Source organism: Triticum urartu, chromosome 7A (genome assembly GCF_056163025.1).
Source record: "Triticum urartu cultivar PI428250 chromosome 7A, HENAU_Tu73, whole genome shotgun sequence".
NCBI lineage: Eukaryota > Viridiplantae > Streptophyta > Magnoliopsida > Poales > Poaceae > Triticum > Triticum urartu.
The window spans coordinates 42,372,250-42,391,339 of NC_141879.1; the positions used below are offsets into that span (position 1 = coordinate 42,372,250).

At 39.9% G+C, this 19,090-nt stretch overlaps 3 pseudogenes; all 3 read left to right on the plus strand.

Annotated features, from left to right (window-relative positions):
• Positions 1 to 251: 251 nt before the first annotated feature.
• On the plus strand, positions 252 to 1,704 carry LOC147957495 (uncharacterized; annotated as a pseudogene).
• A 1,415-nt stretch (positions 1,705 to 3,119) lies between these two features.
• On the plus strand, positions 3,120 to 4,572 carry LOC147957496 (uncharacterized; annotated as a pseudogene).
• Positions 4,573 to 6,518: 1,946 nt separating this feature from the next.
• On the plus strand, positions 6,519 to 18,803 carry LOC147957497 (uncharacterized; annotated as a pseudogene).
• Positions 18,804 to 19,090: the final 287 nt, after the last annotated feature.

Sequence of the window (19,090 nt, forward strand, 5' to 3'; positions counted from 1 at the left end):
TACTTACAAAGCGAGTTAGGAACATGTTTCGACATGCATTAACATTTTTCATACATGACATGAAACTTTTATTCTTACCTCATATCCCTCTCCATGTTGGATCATTAGGATACTTCATTTGGGACGCGTTTCCTTCTTTCAAGGTAGGGACATCCTAAACAAGAAGAAAAACAAGTATCACATATACAAGAGATTTGAAAAGCAGATAACACATAAAAATGCAAAATCTCAGTTCTCACATATTCCCAAAGATGAACATATATAGTTTGGCTAAACAGGTAATGACATATCTTCACATTACGAGAAGATCATTTCTTAATTTTAGGTCCCAGCACAACATGTCAAAGAGCCAGCTATCTCAGTACCGCGATGTCGTGTAGACATTCTGGGTGCACCGAAACAGCAAACCGTTTAAGACAGACTCCCACATGACCCCTCGCTCTAAAGTCAAGCTCCGAGTAAGCAACCAAAAACATGTACACTATCTATTACATAGGTGTGAGCCCTCAAAATCAGCCATCTATGGTGTCACACACACACACATAGAATGAGAGAAAGAGAGAGAATGAATGAATCATTCGTTCCTTCAGGCTGAGGCTAGTCTTCCAGTGTGTGGCAGTTCGAGAGCTACCGCAGCTTCCGCAGCCACCACCTGAGCCCCCCCCCATCCTTGGTGTCTTCGAGATGCGTGGCGGAGAGCCGGTGTTCACCATCCTCCTTGACGCACCAATTAGACCCCTCGCAAGCGCTTCTCCCTACGCTTCTGCCACGCGCTCGGTCGGTGGAACTTGCTCGGATGCTGCCATGGCCATGTCCTCATCATCAACCGGGATCTTGCCCTTCTCCTTCCATTCGCCCCTATCACCAGGGGCCTTCGCGGCATGGTAATTCCTCCGAATTTCGTCGATGAGGAGTACGTCATCTACAACGGGGGCATGCTCTCCGCTGCCGCCGACGAGCAGGGTCACGTGCACGGAGACTCCCACTCGGGCCCTTCAAGGTGGTTCTGGTGGTCCCCAAATGAAGACACCTAGTGCTAGCCTGGGTCTACTCCTTAGAGACTGGTGAGTGGGAGATCTTCTCATAATGGCAGAACCATGTATTGTCAGCAAGTTGGTCCCCTCCATGCACATCAGAAATGTTGTTTAATGATGGCTAAAAATGCCCCGGGATGGCACACTTAAATTTGATTTGGATAGCCAAACACTATCTATGGCGAGGAGGCCTATTTTTAATGACATTCCCAGTTCCAGCATCCAGATCATCATGGGTGATCATGGCCATGTTGGCCTCATTGTATTTTCGTACCAGAGCCTACAAATGTGGGAACGCATGCTCAATAGACATGGTACTTCCATATGGGTGCCACGATAGACCGCTTGCATGCATAGTATGCTTTGGTATGCTATGCTAAATATAGTAGGGTACTCCGAGGATGGTGATGTGCTTCTTCTAACAGTGTCCTTCGGTGGGTGTGCGACCACCTACTGCTTCATGATTCAACTTGAGCCATTGGAGTGGACGAATCTTAATCAAAGATTTTTGGAGTATTCCTACGATCCGTTCGCATACTTCTATACTGAAAGTAATTGCTTATCTTTATATTACAAGAGTTGCCTGAACCTGCTTATTTTGCACGCATGGTTGCCCAATGCATTGTGCTTTGAACTGATTGGTAGCAAATTAGATCAATATAATGAGTAGTTCTGTTTTTTATGTGTTATAACTCAATTGTATTTATCTGGAAAGATATCAAACTATTTTGACTAATTTGCACTCTCATATCATTTCTTTGCTTACATCTCTATATAAAGTCATTGTGGGAAACGACATGTTGGCAGGGTTGGTGAGGGTATGGCGTGTGCGTGGCGGAAGCGGGTTTAATCCCCAATCCTGGCATCCGATGTTTTCATCGTTTAAAGAAACGTAAAACAGATTGTGAAAATTACTCAATCTTCTCAATATAACATGTAGTCAAAGACGACTTCCTAGTAAATCTTACACCTGAAATTTAAGCATACAAGGCTCTGAAGGGGACTCCATTGAATGTAGCAGGTTTCTTATGTAGTAAAATATTTTCTATCGGCAATATTATTGTAAAGATATCATTACGTGTAGCCAGTTTCTTGAGCCCGACTCTTGATGCTATATTTTCAGTAATTGACAATACATACCAAGTTGCTGACATGTATGAATACTCAGATGATATGCCAAATAGACCTTAGGTTGTTTCAGAGTTGTGTTGTTGTTAATGCTATTACTGTTATCCATGCGTAGAACATCCTCTTCTTCCCCATTTTAACGTGTTGACTGAGTGGTTCACTGAAAGCATAGAAATTTAGAATTGTGAGGCTGACAGTCAATTGTTATTTGTTAAGTTAGTGATACTTTTGTCTCGGTTTTACACACCCCTACAACCGACCCTTGTTAAAGGTGAATATCCTTCATATGTCCATTAGCTAGCAAAAGTTGTTCAATGGTTGAGGTGTCACCTCTTATATTTCCCTAATTGAGGTGTCCATTGCTATTCTATCATCTTGACATTTTGTGTGTGTAAATTTCCCATTTGTTTTGATCCTTTCTTGATATTTGATATTTTTTCCATTGCTATGCATTTGACATATTTCATCAATGCAATAAACATATTTTCAAACATGCAAACATAGTTAAGAGGAAAATCATTTTCTAGGAAAGTCCTTCACTTTTTTTCAACGGTACAATACTTATTCTTAACTTATATGATTTTTAAATGTCATGAACATTTTTTTGGAAGGGGCAAACATTTTATTTAAATGTCACAACCAATTTTTTGAATGAGACGATACATTTTTTTGTATTTATGAGAACACATTTTCTACATTGTACAAATACTTACAAAGCGAGTCACGAACATGTTTCGACATGCATTAACATTTTTCATACATGACATGAAACTTTTTATCTTACCTCATATCCCTCTCCATGTTGGATCATTAGGATACTTCATTTGGGACGCGTTTCTTTCTTTCAAGGTAGGGACATCCTAAACAAGAAGAAAAACAAGTATCACATATACAAGAGATTTGAAAAGCAGATAACACATAAAAATGCAAAATCTCAGTTCTCACATATTCCCAAAGATGAACATATATAGTTTGGCTAAACAGGTAATGACATATCTTCACATTACGAGAATATCATTTCTTAATTTGAGGTCCCAGCACAACATGTCAAAGAGCCAGCTATCTCAGTATCGCGATGTCGTGTAGACATTCTGGGTGCACCGAAACAGCAAACCGTTTAAGACCGACTCCCACATGACACCTCGCTCTAAAGTCAAGCTCCGAGTAAGCAACAAAAAACATGTACACTATCTATTACATAGGTGTGAGCCCTCAAAATCAGCCATCTATGGTGTCACACACACACACATAGAATGAGAGAAAGAGAGAGAACGAATGAATCATTTGTTCCTCCAGGCTGAGGCTAGTCTTCCATTGTGTGGCAGTTCGGGAGCTACCGCAGCTTCCGCAGCCACCACCTCAGCCCCCCCCATCCTTGGTGTCTTCGAGATGCGCGGCGGAGAGCCGGTGTTCAGCATCCTCCTCGACGCACCAATTAGACCCCTCGCAAGCACTTCTCCCTACGCTTCTGCCACACGCTCGGTCGGTGGAACTTGCTCGGATGCTGCCATGGCCATGTCCTCATCATCAACCAGGATCTTGCCCTTCTCCTTCTATTCGCCCGTATCACCAGGGGCCTTCGCAGCGTGGTAATTCCTCCGAATTTCGTCGATGACGAGTACGTCATCTACAACGGGGGCATGCTCTCCACTGCCGCCGACGAGCAGGGTTACGTGCACGGAGACTCCCACTCGGGCCCCTTCAAGGCGGTTCTGGTGGCCCCCAAATGAAGAGACCTAGTGCTAGCCAGGGTCTACTCCTTAGAGACTGGTGAGTGGGAGATCTTCTCATAATGGCGGAACCATGTATTGTCAGCAAGTTGGCCCCCTCCACCCACATCAGAAATGCTATTTACCGATGGCTAAAAATTCCCCGGGATGGCACACTTAAATCTGATTTGGATAGCCAAACACTATCTATGGCAAGGAGGCCTATTTTTAATGACATTCCCAGTTCCAGCATCCAGACCGTCATGGGTGATCATGGCCATGTTGGCCTCATTGTATTTTCGTACCAGAGCCTACAAATGTGGGAACACATGCTCAATAGACATCGTACTGCCATATGGGTGCCACGATAGAACACTCGCATGCATAGTATGCTTTGGTATGCTATGCTAAATATAGTAGGGTACTCCGAGGATGGTGAAGTTCTTCTTCTAACAGTGTCCTTCAGTGGGTGTGCGACCACCTACTCCTTCATGTTTCAACTTGAGCCATTGGAGTGGACGAATCTTAATCAAAGATTTTTGGAGTATTCCTACCATCCGTTCGCATACTTCTATACTGCAAGTAATTGCTTATCTTTATATTACAAGAGTTGCCTGAACCTGCTTATTTTGCACGCATGGTTGCCCAATGCACTGTGCTTTGAACTGATTGGTAGCAAATTAGATCAATATAATGAGTAGTTCTGTTTTGTGTGTGTTATAAGTCAATTGTATTTCTTTGGAAAGGTATCAAACTATTTTGACTAATTTGCACTTTCATATCATTTCTTTGCTTACATCCTCTATATAAAGTCATTGTGGGGAATGACCTGTTGGTCGGGTTGGTGGGGGTATGGCGTGTGCGTGGCGGAAGCGGGTTTAATCCCCAGTCCTGGCATCCGATGTTTTCATTGTTTAAATAAACATAAAACAGATTGTGAAAATTACTTAATCTTCTCAATATAACGTGTAGTCAAAGACAACTTCCTAGTACATCTTACACCTGAAATTTAAGCATACAAGGCTCTGAAGGGGACTCCATTGCATGTAGGAGGTTTCTTATGTAGTAAAATATTTTCTATCAACAATATTATTGTAAAGATATCATTACATGTAGCATGTTTCTTGAGCCCGACTCTTGATGCTATATTTTTAGTAATTGACAATACATACCAAGTTGCTGACATGTAAGAATACTTAGATGATATGCCAAATAGACCTTAGGTTGTTTCAGAGTCATGTTGTTGTTAATGTTATTACTGTTATCTTTGCGTAGAACATCCTCTTCTACCCCATTTCAACGTGTTGACTGAGTGGTTCACTGAAAGCATAGAAATTTAGTGATACTATTGTCCTGGTTTTATACACCCCTACAACCGATATTTGTTAAAGGTGAAAATCCCTCATATGTCCATTAGCTAGCAAAAATTGTTCAATGGTTGAGGTGTCACCTCTTATATTTCCCTAATTGAGGTGTCCATTGCTATTCTATCATCTTGACATTTTGTGTGTGTAAATTTCCCATCTGTTCTGATCCTTTCTTGATATTTGTTATTTTTTCCCATTGCAACACATTTGACATATTTCATAAATGCAATAAACATATTTTCAAACATGCAAACATAGTTAAGAGGCAAATCATTTTCTAGGAAAGTCCTTCACTTCTTTTCAATGGTACAATACTTATTCTTAACTTATATGATTTTTAAATGTCATGAACATTTTTTGGAAGGGGCAAACAATTTATTTAAATGTCACAATCATTTTTTGAATGAGACGATTCATTTTTTTGTATTTATGAGAACACATTGTCTACATTCTACAAATAGTGATAAAGCAAGTCATGAACATGTTTCGACATGCATTAACATTTTTCATACATGACATGAAACTTTTTTTCTTAGCTCATATCCCTCTCCATGTTGGATCATTATGATACTTCATTTGGGACGCGTTTCTTTCTTTCAAGGTAGGGACATCCTAAACAACAAGAAAAACAAGTATCACATATACTAGAGATTTGTAAAGCAGATAACACATAAAAATGCAAAATGTCAGTTCTCACATATTCCCAAAGATGAACATAGTTTGGCTAAACAGGTAATGACATATCTTCACATTGCGAGAAGATCATTTCTTAATTTTAGGTCCCAGCACAACATGTCAAAGAGCCAGCTATCTCAGTACCACGATGTCGTGTAGACATTCCGGGTGTATCGAAACAGCAAACCGTTTAACACCGACTCCCACATGACCCCTCGCTCTAAAGTCAAGCTCCGAGTAAGCAACCAAAAACATGTACACTATCTGTTACATAGGTGTGAGCCCTCGAAATCAGCCATCTATGGTGTCACACACACACACAGAGAGAGAGAGAGAGAGAGAGAATGAGAGAAAGAGAGAGAATGAATGAATCATTCATTCTTTCAGGCTGTGGCTATTCTTCCAGTGTGTGGCAGTTCGAGAGCTATGGTACATGTCGTGTGGGAACACTGGGTGTAGGAGCTGCAAATCCACAACCAAGAGGGCGCCATTTACAGAATTAGCTAGTGAGCATTTCTCTAGAGGCCTAGCTCGTGTATTCCTTCCTTCATACGTATCATCCAGTAGGGCACAACCTCTGCTGTGCTTATTTCCATTTTCCCCACATGAGTCACGAGGGCAGCGGCGGTGGCGGCGAGATGGCCCTCCGCGTCGGCCATCCGCAGACGGTGGGTCCACTTGAAGACGAGGACCACCTCGGCGAGATCCTCGTCTGCCTCCCCCTGCTGCCCTCCCCGCTTGTCCTTGCCTCCGCCGTCTCCGGGCAACGGGGGCGCCTTGTCACGGATCACGCCTTCTTCCCAGCTTTCGCACCCACCACCCGAGGCATCCCATTCTCGGTGTCTTCCAAATGCGAGGCGGAGAGCCGGTGTTCACCCTCCTCCTCGATGCCCCGATCAGATCCCTTGCGACCGCTTCTCCCTACGCTTCTGGCACACGCTTGGTCGTTGGATCTTGCTCGGATGCCACCATGGCCGCGTCCTCATCATCAACCAGGATCTGGCCCTTCTCCTTCTGTTCGCCCCTGTCACCAGGGGCCTCCGCGGTGTGGTAATTCCTCTGGATTTCATCGATGACGAGTATGTCATCTACAATGGGGCCATGCTCTACGCTGCCGCCGACGTGCATGGAGACTGCCACTCGGGCCCCTTAAACGTGGTTCTGGTGGCCACCAGATTGAGACAACCAGTACTAGCCCAGGTCTACGCCTTAGAGACCGGTGAGGGGGAGATCTTCCCATAATGGCGGAACCTTGTATTGTCAGCAAGTTGCTCCCCTCCGCCCTAATTAGAAATGATGTTTACCGGTGGCTAAAAATGCCCTTGGATGGCACGCCGAGGTTCGATTTTGATTGCCAAACATAATCCGTGGTCAGGAGGCCTATTTTTAATGATATTCCCAATTCCAGCATCCCGATCGTCATGGGTGATCATGGCCGTGTTGGCCTCACTGTATTTTCGTACCAGAGCCTTTAAATGTGGGAATGCATGCTCAATAGACAAGGTGCTGCCATATGGGTGCTGCGATAGGCCGCACGCATGCATAGTATGCTTTGGTAGGCTATGCTGAATATAGTATGGTACTCTGTGGATGGTGATACGCTTCTTCTAACAATGTCCTTCATTGGGTGTGCCGCCACCTACTTCTTCACCCTTCAACTTGAGGCATTGGAGTGGACGAATCTTAATCAAAGATCTTCGGAGTATTCCTACCATCCGTTCGCATACTTCTATACTTCAGGTAATTGCTTATCTTTACATTAGAAGAGTTGCCTGAACCTACTTATTTTGCATGCATGGTTGCCCAATGCCTTTGCTGTGCTTTGAACTAATTGGTAGAAAATTATCAATATAATTAGTAGTTGTGTATTTTGCGTTTTATAACTCAATTGTATTTATCTGGAAAGATATCAAACTATTTTGACTATTTTGCACTATCATATCATTTCTTTTCTTACATCCTCTATATAAAGTCATTGTGGGGAACAACCTGTTGGTCGGGTTGCTGGGGGTATGGCGTGCGTGCGGCGGGAAGCAGGTTTAGTCCCCATTCCTGGCATCTGTTGTTTTCATCATTTAAAGAAATATAAAACAGATTGTGAAAATTAGACAATCTGCTCAATATAACGTGTAGTCAAAGACACCTTCCTAGTAAATCTTACGAAATTTAAACATACAAGGCTCTGAAGGGAACTCCATTGCATGTAGCAGGTTTCTTATGTTGTAAAAGAATTTTGTCGACAATATTACCCTAAAGACATCATTACATGTATCAGGTTTCTTTAGCCCGGCTCTTGATGCTATATTAGGAATAATTGACAATACATACCAAGTTGCTGAGATGTATGAATACTTAGATGGTATGCTAAATAGACCTTAGTTTATTTCAGGGTTGTGTTGTTGTTCATGCTATTACTGTTATCCATGCGTAGAACATCCTCTTCTTTCCCATTTTAACATGTTGATTGAGTGGTGCACTAAAAGCACTGAAATTTAGATTGTGAGGCTGACAGTCAATTGTTATTTGTTAAGTTAGTGACACTATTATCATAGTTTTATGCACCCATCCCTACTTTGTTTCGGACTGGATTCTCAGTGTTTGATATGGCGATGATGACCGACCCTTGTTAAAGGATAAATTTCTTCATATGTCCATTAGCTAGCAAAATTGATCAATGGTTGAGGTGTCACCTCTTATATGTCCCTAAGTTGAGGTGTCCATTGTTGTTCTATCATCTTGACATTTTGTGTGTGTAAATTTCCCATTAGTTCTTATCCTCTCTTGATATTTGATATTTTTGTCCATTGCTACGCATTTGACATTTTTCATAAATGCAATAAACATATTTTCGAACATGCAAACATAGTTAAGAGGCAGAACATTTTTCATAAATGCAATAAACTATCTCAGTACCGCGATGTTGTGTAGACGTTCTGGATCCACCGAAACGGCAAACCTTTTAACACTGACTCCCACATGACCCCTCGCTCTAAAGTCATGCTCCGAGTAAGCAATCAAAAACATGTACACTGTCTATTACATACATGTGCTCCCCCGAAATCAGCCATCTCTGGTGTCATGCACACACACACAGAAAGTGAGAGAGTGGAAGAGAGAGAATGAATGAATCATTCATTCTTTCAGGCTGTGGCTATTCTTCCAGGGTTTGGTAGTTCGAGAGATATGGTACGTGTCGTGTGGGAACACTTGCTGTAGGTGATGCAGATCCACAATCAAGAGCGCGCCAGACACATACACACTGATGACAAGGTTGCACATCTACGATGGTCTCTTGCTCATCTATAGTGGGGCGACCATTGAGCCTGGCATCAACAACCAGTGGTTCCACTTCAACATGTGGTGCACAACATCTGAGTGTCCATGGTAGCCGTGTACACGACATCGAGCACAAATTGAGGTCCAGTCTGAGCACCAGCGGGACCTACCCTTTCAAGTGCGGGGAGTACATGAAGCACCATGACTAGTCTAGCTGAATAGCATCGTAGTGGACCGACGACATACTCTACATTAAGCACCGAGAAGACCGGCAACATGTGTATTTTTATTGCATCATGGAGTATCATGCATATTTAGACCAGAAGCCCTATGTACATTAATTACCACTAGAATTCTTGCTTTTAGTGTACCTGCTGCGAGTTACAATTGGAAATCTAGCTGCGATAATGCCCATATTAAGATACGAACATTTCTTCTTATGCGAGATATATTGGTCATATTTGACTAGTGTTTATAAATTCGTTATCTTAAGGAAACAATAAGACAACCACAACTTACTATATATATAACATGTTTATTTTTGTCAGAGTTGTTGTGGGCCTTTGCTCATACCATGGGCCTGAAATTGGGAGTTCATATGCTGCCTAGCCCATAGAGAGGGGAATTTATCGGTTGGATTAGATAGATGCTAATATGCAAGATAGATTCTCTTTACCACGGGCAAGGATATGTCGTGTCCTATGCTACATTCGCAATAGAGAGGTGAATTCTGACGTCAGATTTAATCGGTGCCAATATGCAAGATATACTCGCTTGTTGCATGCAAGATATTTTCGCTTATTGCATACAAGATATGACATGACGATCTGGTTAATGCTCACTGATATATTTTCTTGTCGTCATGTAATATATGACAGCCATATGCAGCACCAGTTTCCGAGCTCTCTATCTTAGGTATACTGCCAACTCTCTATCTTACGGACGTCCGCAGCTAGCTACAAAATGATATATAAACTAGACCATTTTGTAGCTTCTAGTCGTCCAATCCATTCTCATACAAACCAGTAGCACACATCCAACTAGCCATACATTGTAATCGTGTATTACATTCGACGATTATTGTAAGACTAACTGTTAGAACATTTTTATGGAATTTACAATCTTATATCTTGAATGGTATGGACTTTATTTAAATTACATCGAAATTTTCTTACAGTTTAAACAAAATTAAAAAATATCATGATTTTTTTGTTTAAATGGGTAACATTTTATTAAAAGTCATAAACATTATTTTAATTAGACGAAACATTTTTTTTGAGATTATGGGAACTACTTTAATTACGTCATACAAACAATTATAATAGTGTCACAATCATATTTTTCAAATGCGTGAACCTTTTTCATAAATGTCAGGAACATTTTTTTAATGGAATGAAACATTTCTGACGTGACATACTATTCCCTCTCCATGTTGAATCATAAGGATACTTCATTTGGAAAGCCCGTGCGGGCGCATAGGTTGCCGACTAGTATATATAAAAGGGAATTCATTACCTTCCTTTAATGGGAAAGTCTCCAATAGTTTGCAAGGTTTTCAAAACAAAGCAATAAGCACATAACTCTCTCTGTTCACAGCAGCAGAACACAACAGACATGGTAGAATACGCGCGTACCTCTACGACATCAACAGAATTAGCTAGTGAGCATTTCTCTACGACATCAACAGAATTATTGTAAGACTAACTGTTAGAAGATTTTTTATGGAAGTCACAATCTTTTTTCTTGAATTGTATGAACTTTTTCTTAAATTACATCAAAATTTTCTTACAGTTAAAAAAAAATTAAAAAATGTCATAAATTTGTTTGGTGAAACGGGTAACATTTTATTAAATGTCACAAACATTTTTTGAATGAGACAAAACATTTTTTTGAGATTATGAGAACAACTTTTATTTCATTGTACAAACAATTATAGAAGTGTCACAATCATATTTTCGAATCAACATTTTAAAAAAAATTCAGGAACATTTTTTTTATGGAATGAAACATTTTTTTACATGACATACTATTCCCTCTCCATGTTGAATCATAATGATACTTCATTTGGAAAGCTTTTCTATCTTTCCTGGTATGTACATCCCGTGCAAGATGACTAGCAAGTATCACATGTACAAGGGAGCCAAAGAGTAATTATTGCCTCAAAATGCAAATACTCATTTCAAACATTTTCCCAAAATTGAACATTTTTTAGCTAAGAAGTATATATATGTAACCACATTAGAACAAGGTCATTTTTCTATATTGCGTCAACAGAATCATAATCGGTGCAGAGCTAGTACAACGTGCCAGAGAACCAACTGATACCGTGATGGCGTGTAGACATTCTGGGCGCACTAAAATGGCAAGCCCTTTAACACCGATACCCACACCAACCGCCATTCTAAAGCTAGGATCCAAGTAAGCAATAAAAAACCAAGTACACGTTCTATGACATAAATGCGCTCCCTCCAAATCAGCCATCCATGTCCTCACACACACTAGTTGAATTGAAATTCTTGCTTGAGTGTATGTAATGTGAGTTATAGTTGGACATCTACCTGTGATAATGCCCTTATGAAGATGTGAAGATTACTTGCTATGTGAGATACAATGGTGTGAATTGATTGGTGTTTATTAGTTCTTTATATTAAGGAGATCATAAGTTACTATATTGTTTGGTCTGAGCTGTCATGGGACTTTGCCCATACAATGGTCCAGAAGTTCAGAGTTGATATGCTGCCGATCCCACATAGAGGGAATTTAATGGTTGGATTTGATAGGTGCTAAAATGTTGTATATATTCGCTTTATGACATTAAGATTTCACTACTGATCGCTGATATATTTGCATGCCGTGTTGTGAGACATGACAACCAGATCTAGCTTTTTTTGTTAATTCTCTACCACATGCCATGACTTGCCGGGTGCTATGCTACATTGGCAACAGAGTGGTGAATTCCAAATTCCGATTTAATATATGCTAGTATCCAAGATATATTCCCTTGTTGCATGCAAGATATTTCACTTATCTCATACAAGATATGACATGAAGATATGGCAACTGCTCACTAATATATTTTCTTCTCATCATGTAAGATATGCTAGCCATATCCAGGTACTATTTACTGGTTCTATATCTTACGTGTACTGTCAGCTCTCTATCTTAGGGATGTCATTAGCTAGCTGCAAGTTATAAACTAGAAAATGCCATAGCTTACAGTCATTCTATAAATGGATGGAAACCACCAGTATCGAAGGTTAGTAAGATAAAAACTTGTATTGTTAACACCTTGGATATTGAATATCCCCATGTTCTCATCGTGGATGATTACCACATTGCATCCCTTCTTACAATCAGAGTCCTAAAATATTTCAAGTATCGAGGTATTGAGGTTATTATGAATTCTAAGAATCATTGTGCAATTTATTATGACATATTCAGTTGCAACTTGCATATGATAACAACACATATATTATTATGTTCATCCGGAGCACCTTGAGTTACGAAGTATTTTTTTATTAAATAGCTATATATAAAATACACAATATAATATGAAGTTAGCTTATTTACGCATGCTCCAAACTTATTTACATGTGCCTAATTGGGTTGATGCCTTTTCATCTTTAGCAACTTTTGTGCAAGGTTCCCTTTAGGGCTTGGAATATTTTATTATTACGTACTAGAATATAGACACTTCCTTAAGTAACTTTGGTAGCTTACTATATTAAATATATTCCATATCATTAACATTGGATTTAGGAACATGTCGTGGACATGCTTTTCACTTACTACTGCTTGGCACATATGGATGGCTATGATTTTCTTAAAGAACTGATGGTATATCCTTTTGGGGTTATTCTAATTTTCTCGTATCATACTAATATTTTCTTGTTATATATATATATATATATATATATATATATATATATATATATATATTCAAGTCCCTTTAAGTACTAGAACACGTTACAAAGTAATCACCAAATTTTCTTTTTTGGAGTCAAGAATCTCATAGGCTGAAGCACATTCTGCAAGTGATTACATGCATTGATGTCATCCATCGAAAATTATGGAGTGATTAAACACAAAATGCTCGAGTATTGCATTAATTTGATATTTTCTATATACGCATTGAAGTTGAATTCCATTTTTAGTACTTGGTAGCTTGCTTGCGGGAGCTTACGATTACAACATTAAGCTGGTGAGGTTTGCTGATGTGCGTGTATATTGACCTATATTCAATAATCTAGATGGAAAAACTAATCAAAAAGGAATTCAATTCAGCAGCCCCATCAATTAACAATTTTGTTTGCAGATATCTGTTCTCTATGAAATATGATAAGTTATGACCGTGTATGGTCTATTTTTCTATGTCATCAATTTTATTGGATCCATTGTAAGCTATATAAGACACTTTTTATGCCTATTTCAACTTTTAGATTGAAACATAGAGAAGTTGTGTGGTTCGGGTCATGTCCATTGAAACTCCCCAAGTTCTTTTCATGGATGATTTTCATGTTAATTGCCTTGTTGCAATGAGGGTCTTAAACTATATCAATATTTGAGTATTTTGGGTATAATTAATTTCCAGAACCATTGTATAGTTAGTCATGACTTGTTGCTCATTCGGTTCATTATATACATTCATTTGCCAATACAAAAATATTTATGCGATTGTACCTTGGATATGATATAAAAAAATTATGTTCTTTTTTCTACCATGAGCACATTGAACTATGCGGTACATAGGAAATATTAACATCTTATTTAACAATGTTATATAGTCCCCCCCCCCCACACACACACATCCAAATATATAAGACATACTTCATTTTTCGAGATTACCTTTACCAATTGATAAAACTATTAATATAGGAGACACAACATTTCAAAATTATATCATAAAAATATTCATTTAACATACGTATTTTTAAGGTGTGGCATGCACATCATACATTGTTGCTTTTATTGGTGGTGTAAAGGCAAACTCAAAAACCTATTAGGCCCTATATATTTGGATGGAGGGGGTAGAAGAGATAATATTGTATGAATGTCAAATTATTTTTTATGCCCCGTCCTTCTTTACATGCCCCTAAGTATGCGCCTTTGTCTTTTTTAGTACTAGGAAAGTGGCCCGCTCGATGCGCGGGCTAGAATTTTATACAAATATGTTATCCGTCTCTCTCTATTTATATATATATATCACAAATGGAATTAGTATCAATTTTGGCAAATTTTTAAAGCCAGAATAATATTTTTTTTGAATCAAGCACAGAAAGAGCATTCTTTTATACTCCAATACATATTACTACAAGAAATTCACAAATTAAGAATTTCTTGTTGTCAAGCAAAGTATATAGTGGCTGGGTATTTTTTGTAGTTCTCCAATCAACAGTATACAGGAATTGAGATGGACAATACACTAGTTAAGTTAGGGAGCAAAGATAGTTTTCTATAATTGCATCGGTGGGTATTTTTTCCAACTTAAGCCAAACATGTGCGATTTTTAGGGTTGGTTTGTTATTTTATCAAATCGATGGTACGATTTTTTTTCTTTGTTGTGGGAACCTACTAACATGGGGGCAATTGTTTTAATACTCCTATTGTTTTTATACGATAAAATACTATTAAAAACAGATACTTTGTCTATTGGGTAATATAAGGTGACGACTATGAGTCTAGCCACTGTTTTAAAACTCTGACCAGTACTAATTATATTATGTGTTTATCTTGCAACATTCTTTAAATGTCATGTTTTTTACTATATTATCTGAATATTTTAAGCCTTGCAAATTATGTACATATTATTGAGGTCCAGACCTTTTTTTCCTAGAATTTTCAATTAATCTATATCTATATCTATATCTATATTTATATCTATATCTATACCTACTAATAAAGCAAGGTGGGTTTCTCCAAATTTTTCATCCGTTCACCCATATTATTGAGATTTTTACTATCCGAGGTGGTATTATTATTTGCCGTGAGCCCCATCAAATTATTCATCGCTCAAACGGGCCTCAACCCACACAAAAGTCAGATTCACATCGCCCACATGGGCCTCAGCCCACCAAAAAAAACTCCAGTTCGAAGTTGAGAAAAAATTAATTACTGATGCTAGGATTTGATATCATGACCTCACTATCATCAAAGTGCTGCGGCTACCAACTGAGCCAACCACACGTTCCTGATATAACCTGTGTTTCTTACATAATAGACGCTTTCTATTGAACCGGAAACATTATTGGGCCTCTATTGGCCCCAGACAATTTTTTTTTTGTGATGACACGGTTATACAAAAGAAGTTGACCAACGTCCCATCCTCTTACCATCGATTGTGTATGTTAATGGCTTTCCTGAGAATAAGCGAGGCACCGTCGAGAAAAGGAAGGAAATTATATTGAAAAAGAGCGGAAATCCACGTGCTGACAAATAAGAAGGAAGGAAATTGATCAATGGAAAAAAGGAAGGATATCATATAGAAAAAGAATGGAAATCAACATAAGAAGGAAGACAATTGATACGTGGAAGAAAGCAAGGAAAGAAATTGAACTGGACGCATGAAAACTATTAAATCCACATGCTGCTATATATAGTATATAAGAAGGAAGGAAATTGATTTCCGGAAAAAAAAGGAAGGAAATTGACTAACACATGGAAACCTTCGAGATCGAATCGAGCAGAAAAAGGAAGGAAATTGAGCGAAGCATGGAAACTGCCCAATATGATTCCCAAGGAAGAAAATTATATTGAAAATCCACGTGAGATTTGTATAACCGTGTCATTACTTCGGAAAATACCCAGAATATTCCACAAAATCGATAACAATTAATTTCCTAGACCACAAGCCTTTGATTTCTTTTTTAGAAAGTAAGAGAACATTTGCATTGAAAGTGTAGCGTACACAATATCAAGGGCAAATACCCACAATATTCCGCCAAGTACGCACGCTAATTTCCTAGACACAAACCATTGATTATTAATTTTTAGAAAGAGGGACAACATTTGCATTGAAAATCTAGCACACACGCGAGCCGCAATATCATGGCACTTTTTTTTGTGTAATATAATAAAGAGACTGTGTTTATTTTGTAGTCATAAAGGTCACGTGAAGTTATTTTGTGCAATAGCTGAAACTGGATTTATTTGTAGTCAGAAAGATTATGAGGGCTAGGCAACGAGTAATAGGATGAAAGATGCCTCTATTTTTTATTTTCCCTCTTTTCATTGTTAGGAGCAAGTACCTCGTGGAGGGCGGCACTCATGTCTAGCTCGATGAGACTAATTTTTGATGTTGTAAATACCTCTTTGTGCTAGCGCAATTGAATGATAGTGAGTCGTGTGATGGCCAATCTCATTGTCTTAAGATTTAAGATTGAACCACGTTCAAACGTGTCCTAATTAGGCATACACCGCGATCACTATGGGAGGGACGGGAAGGAGATTAAGCGATGATACATGTGGGACACTGTTCAAATGTAGGACATGCACCTACTAGAATGGGCTTTCGAGCCATGCTTATTGTGCTTTGTCTGTATGATGTTAGTTTTCTCCCATTGCAACGCACGGGCATATGTGCTAGTTTGGAACAAAGGGAGTACATCGTTAGCAAAACTTTATTTGAAAAGGAAATAAATAATAGGCTAATACACATCCTTCTACATGATGTTGCGAGATGTACTGAATCTAGCTAGACAAATATTACATGCATAATTAAATCATAGATGAAAATTTTACAGCGCATCAATGTCTAAGGTTCTGTTTTTTGCCGACTGATCTTTTGTTCAGAGAAGCTCGTGATGTTCTTTATCTTGGTGCAGGATTTTGGAGATTGGCGGAACACCATGATGAAGAAGAAAAAGCAACTGATGATACAATCCCTGTCGACGGCGTCTCAAAACCTTGTTTCCGTGGACAAAACCACAGCGTGTTTGCTATGATCAGGCCAGCAAGGAGAAGATAATTAGATAAGCATCATGGTCGTCCATGGGATGAGACTCCACCTGCCAGAACCGTTCATCAGGCACATGCAATCCTGCGTTGCCTGAGCAGACCGTGAGAAGAGCTGAAAGACAGAGAAAGGACCCTGTATGTGTGTTCTGTGCGTGCATGTTTCTGTCCAGCGGCAACAATCAATGAAGCAGGCTTCGTGTACTTGCACAGATCAATCGAATGTCTACCGGCTAGCACACCTTGTACGCACGTGTGTGGCTGTGGTCAAAAGAAGCGGTCAGGAAATAGCGCACATCGGCGAGTACCATCGGTGGAGTATTCTCTTAGCCAAAGGCTCGCCATCGAGATCTTCATCACGTACAGCATCAGGACGATGGTTTTTGTCTTAGAGAAACGTGAGAGGTTTGGTAGGGTTTCTTCTCATGTTGTTCAAAGACAATATTGCCCTGCGGTAAATGGGATATATTGTATTCTCCATAGACTTTGTTAACGACAAATCCCTAAACAAAGTTATGCACTAACCGGAGACGCCTGGCAAGAAAAGAAATGAAATATCACGAAATTGTTATAAGAAGTAGCATGGTTGATCTCACCTTTTGGTTCATCTTCTGTAGAGTCTCCATGCCTCAGCTACTTTGCTGCCCTACTGCAAACAACACCAACTAGCCAATGTTGAACTCAGCATCATCTTGGAGGTGCGAACATATACTTAATAAATAAATAAATTTACATCTTTTACAGTAGTTGGCATTTTTTGGAGCCCTTTGTTTGTCTCGATCTAACGGCGCATACATACGTAGTACTCGAAATTACGCGGATGAAAGTACTCGAAAGTATTCGGAAGTACTATTAGTCTAGGGGCATTTTAGTCCTAGGAAATATATGACAAGGTGGGGCCCTCTCGTCCAATGCAAAACCGCAGCCCCTCTCGTCCAATGAAAAACCGCCGCCCCTCTCGTCCAATGCAAAGCCGCCGCCGTGGTCCTTCCCCTCTTCCATCACCATTACAACCGCGGCCATCTCCTGCCTTCTCCTCCTTCTCGCGGCCGCAACTTTGCTCTTCTCATCTTCCACATCCATCCCCCTCTTCCATCCACGCAAAAACCTCGATGTAGCAGCAGATCGAGCAGATCGGCGGCGGCGAGAATGCCAACTTCGTGGAGATCGCCGGCGGCGACCAGGTCAAGATGAGAAGGTTGACGGAGATCCGTTCTTGGTTTCACAACACAAGGCAGATGCACTCGACGGCATGGGCCACTATGACGCAAATGACGAGGAGGGAGAAGGCAAAGCTTTCTCCCCCACCTGCACAACCGATGCACATGGTCGAGATCCTCCTCTGGGCGATGGAGCAGGCCGATTCGTCCAGCCCGTGGACCAGGCGGAGGTGGTGGGCGTTCAGATTCAAGGTAGAGCATCCATTGGATCAGGGACACACGGTGCATGAGGTGCCGTTGCAGATTGTGGAGCCTCCAACCGAGTCGGAGATGACTCCGAAGCGCAAGACGAGGAGGACAGTGATCGCGATATCGCTTCCGCGAAAAAGAATGAAAATCAAAATAAGAAGGAAGACAATTGATACGTGGAAGAAAGGAAGGAAAGAAATTGAACCGGACGCATGGAAACTATTAAATCCACATGCTGCTATATACAGTATATAAGAAGGAAGGAAATTGATTTCCGCAAAAAAGGAAGGAAATTGACTAACACATGGAAATCTTCGAGATCGAATCGAGCAGAAAAAGGAAGGAAATTGAGCGAAGCATGGAAACTGCCCAATATAATTCCCAAGGAAGAAAATTATATTGAAAATCCACGTGAGGTTTGTATAACCGTGTCATTACTTCGGAAAATACCCAGAATATTCCACAAAATCGATAACAATTAATTTCCTAGACCACAAGCCTTTGATTTCTTTTTTAGAAAGTGAGAGAACATTTGCATTGAA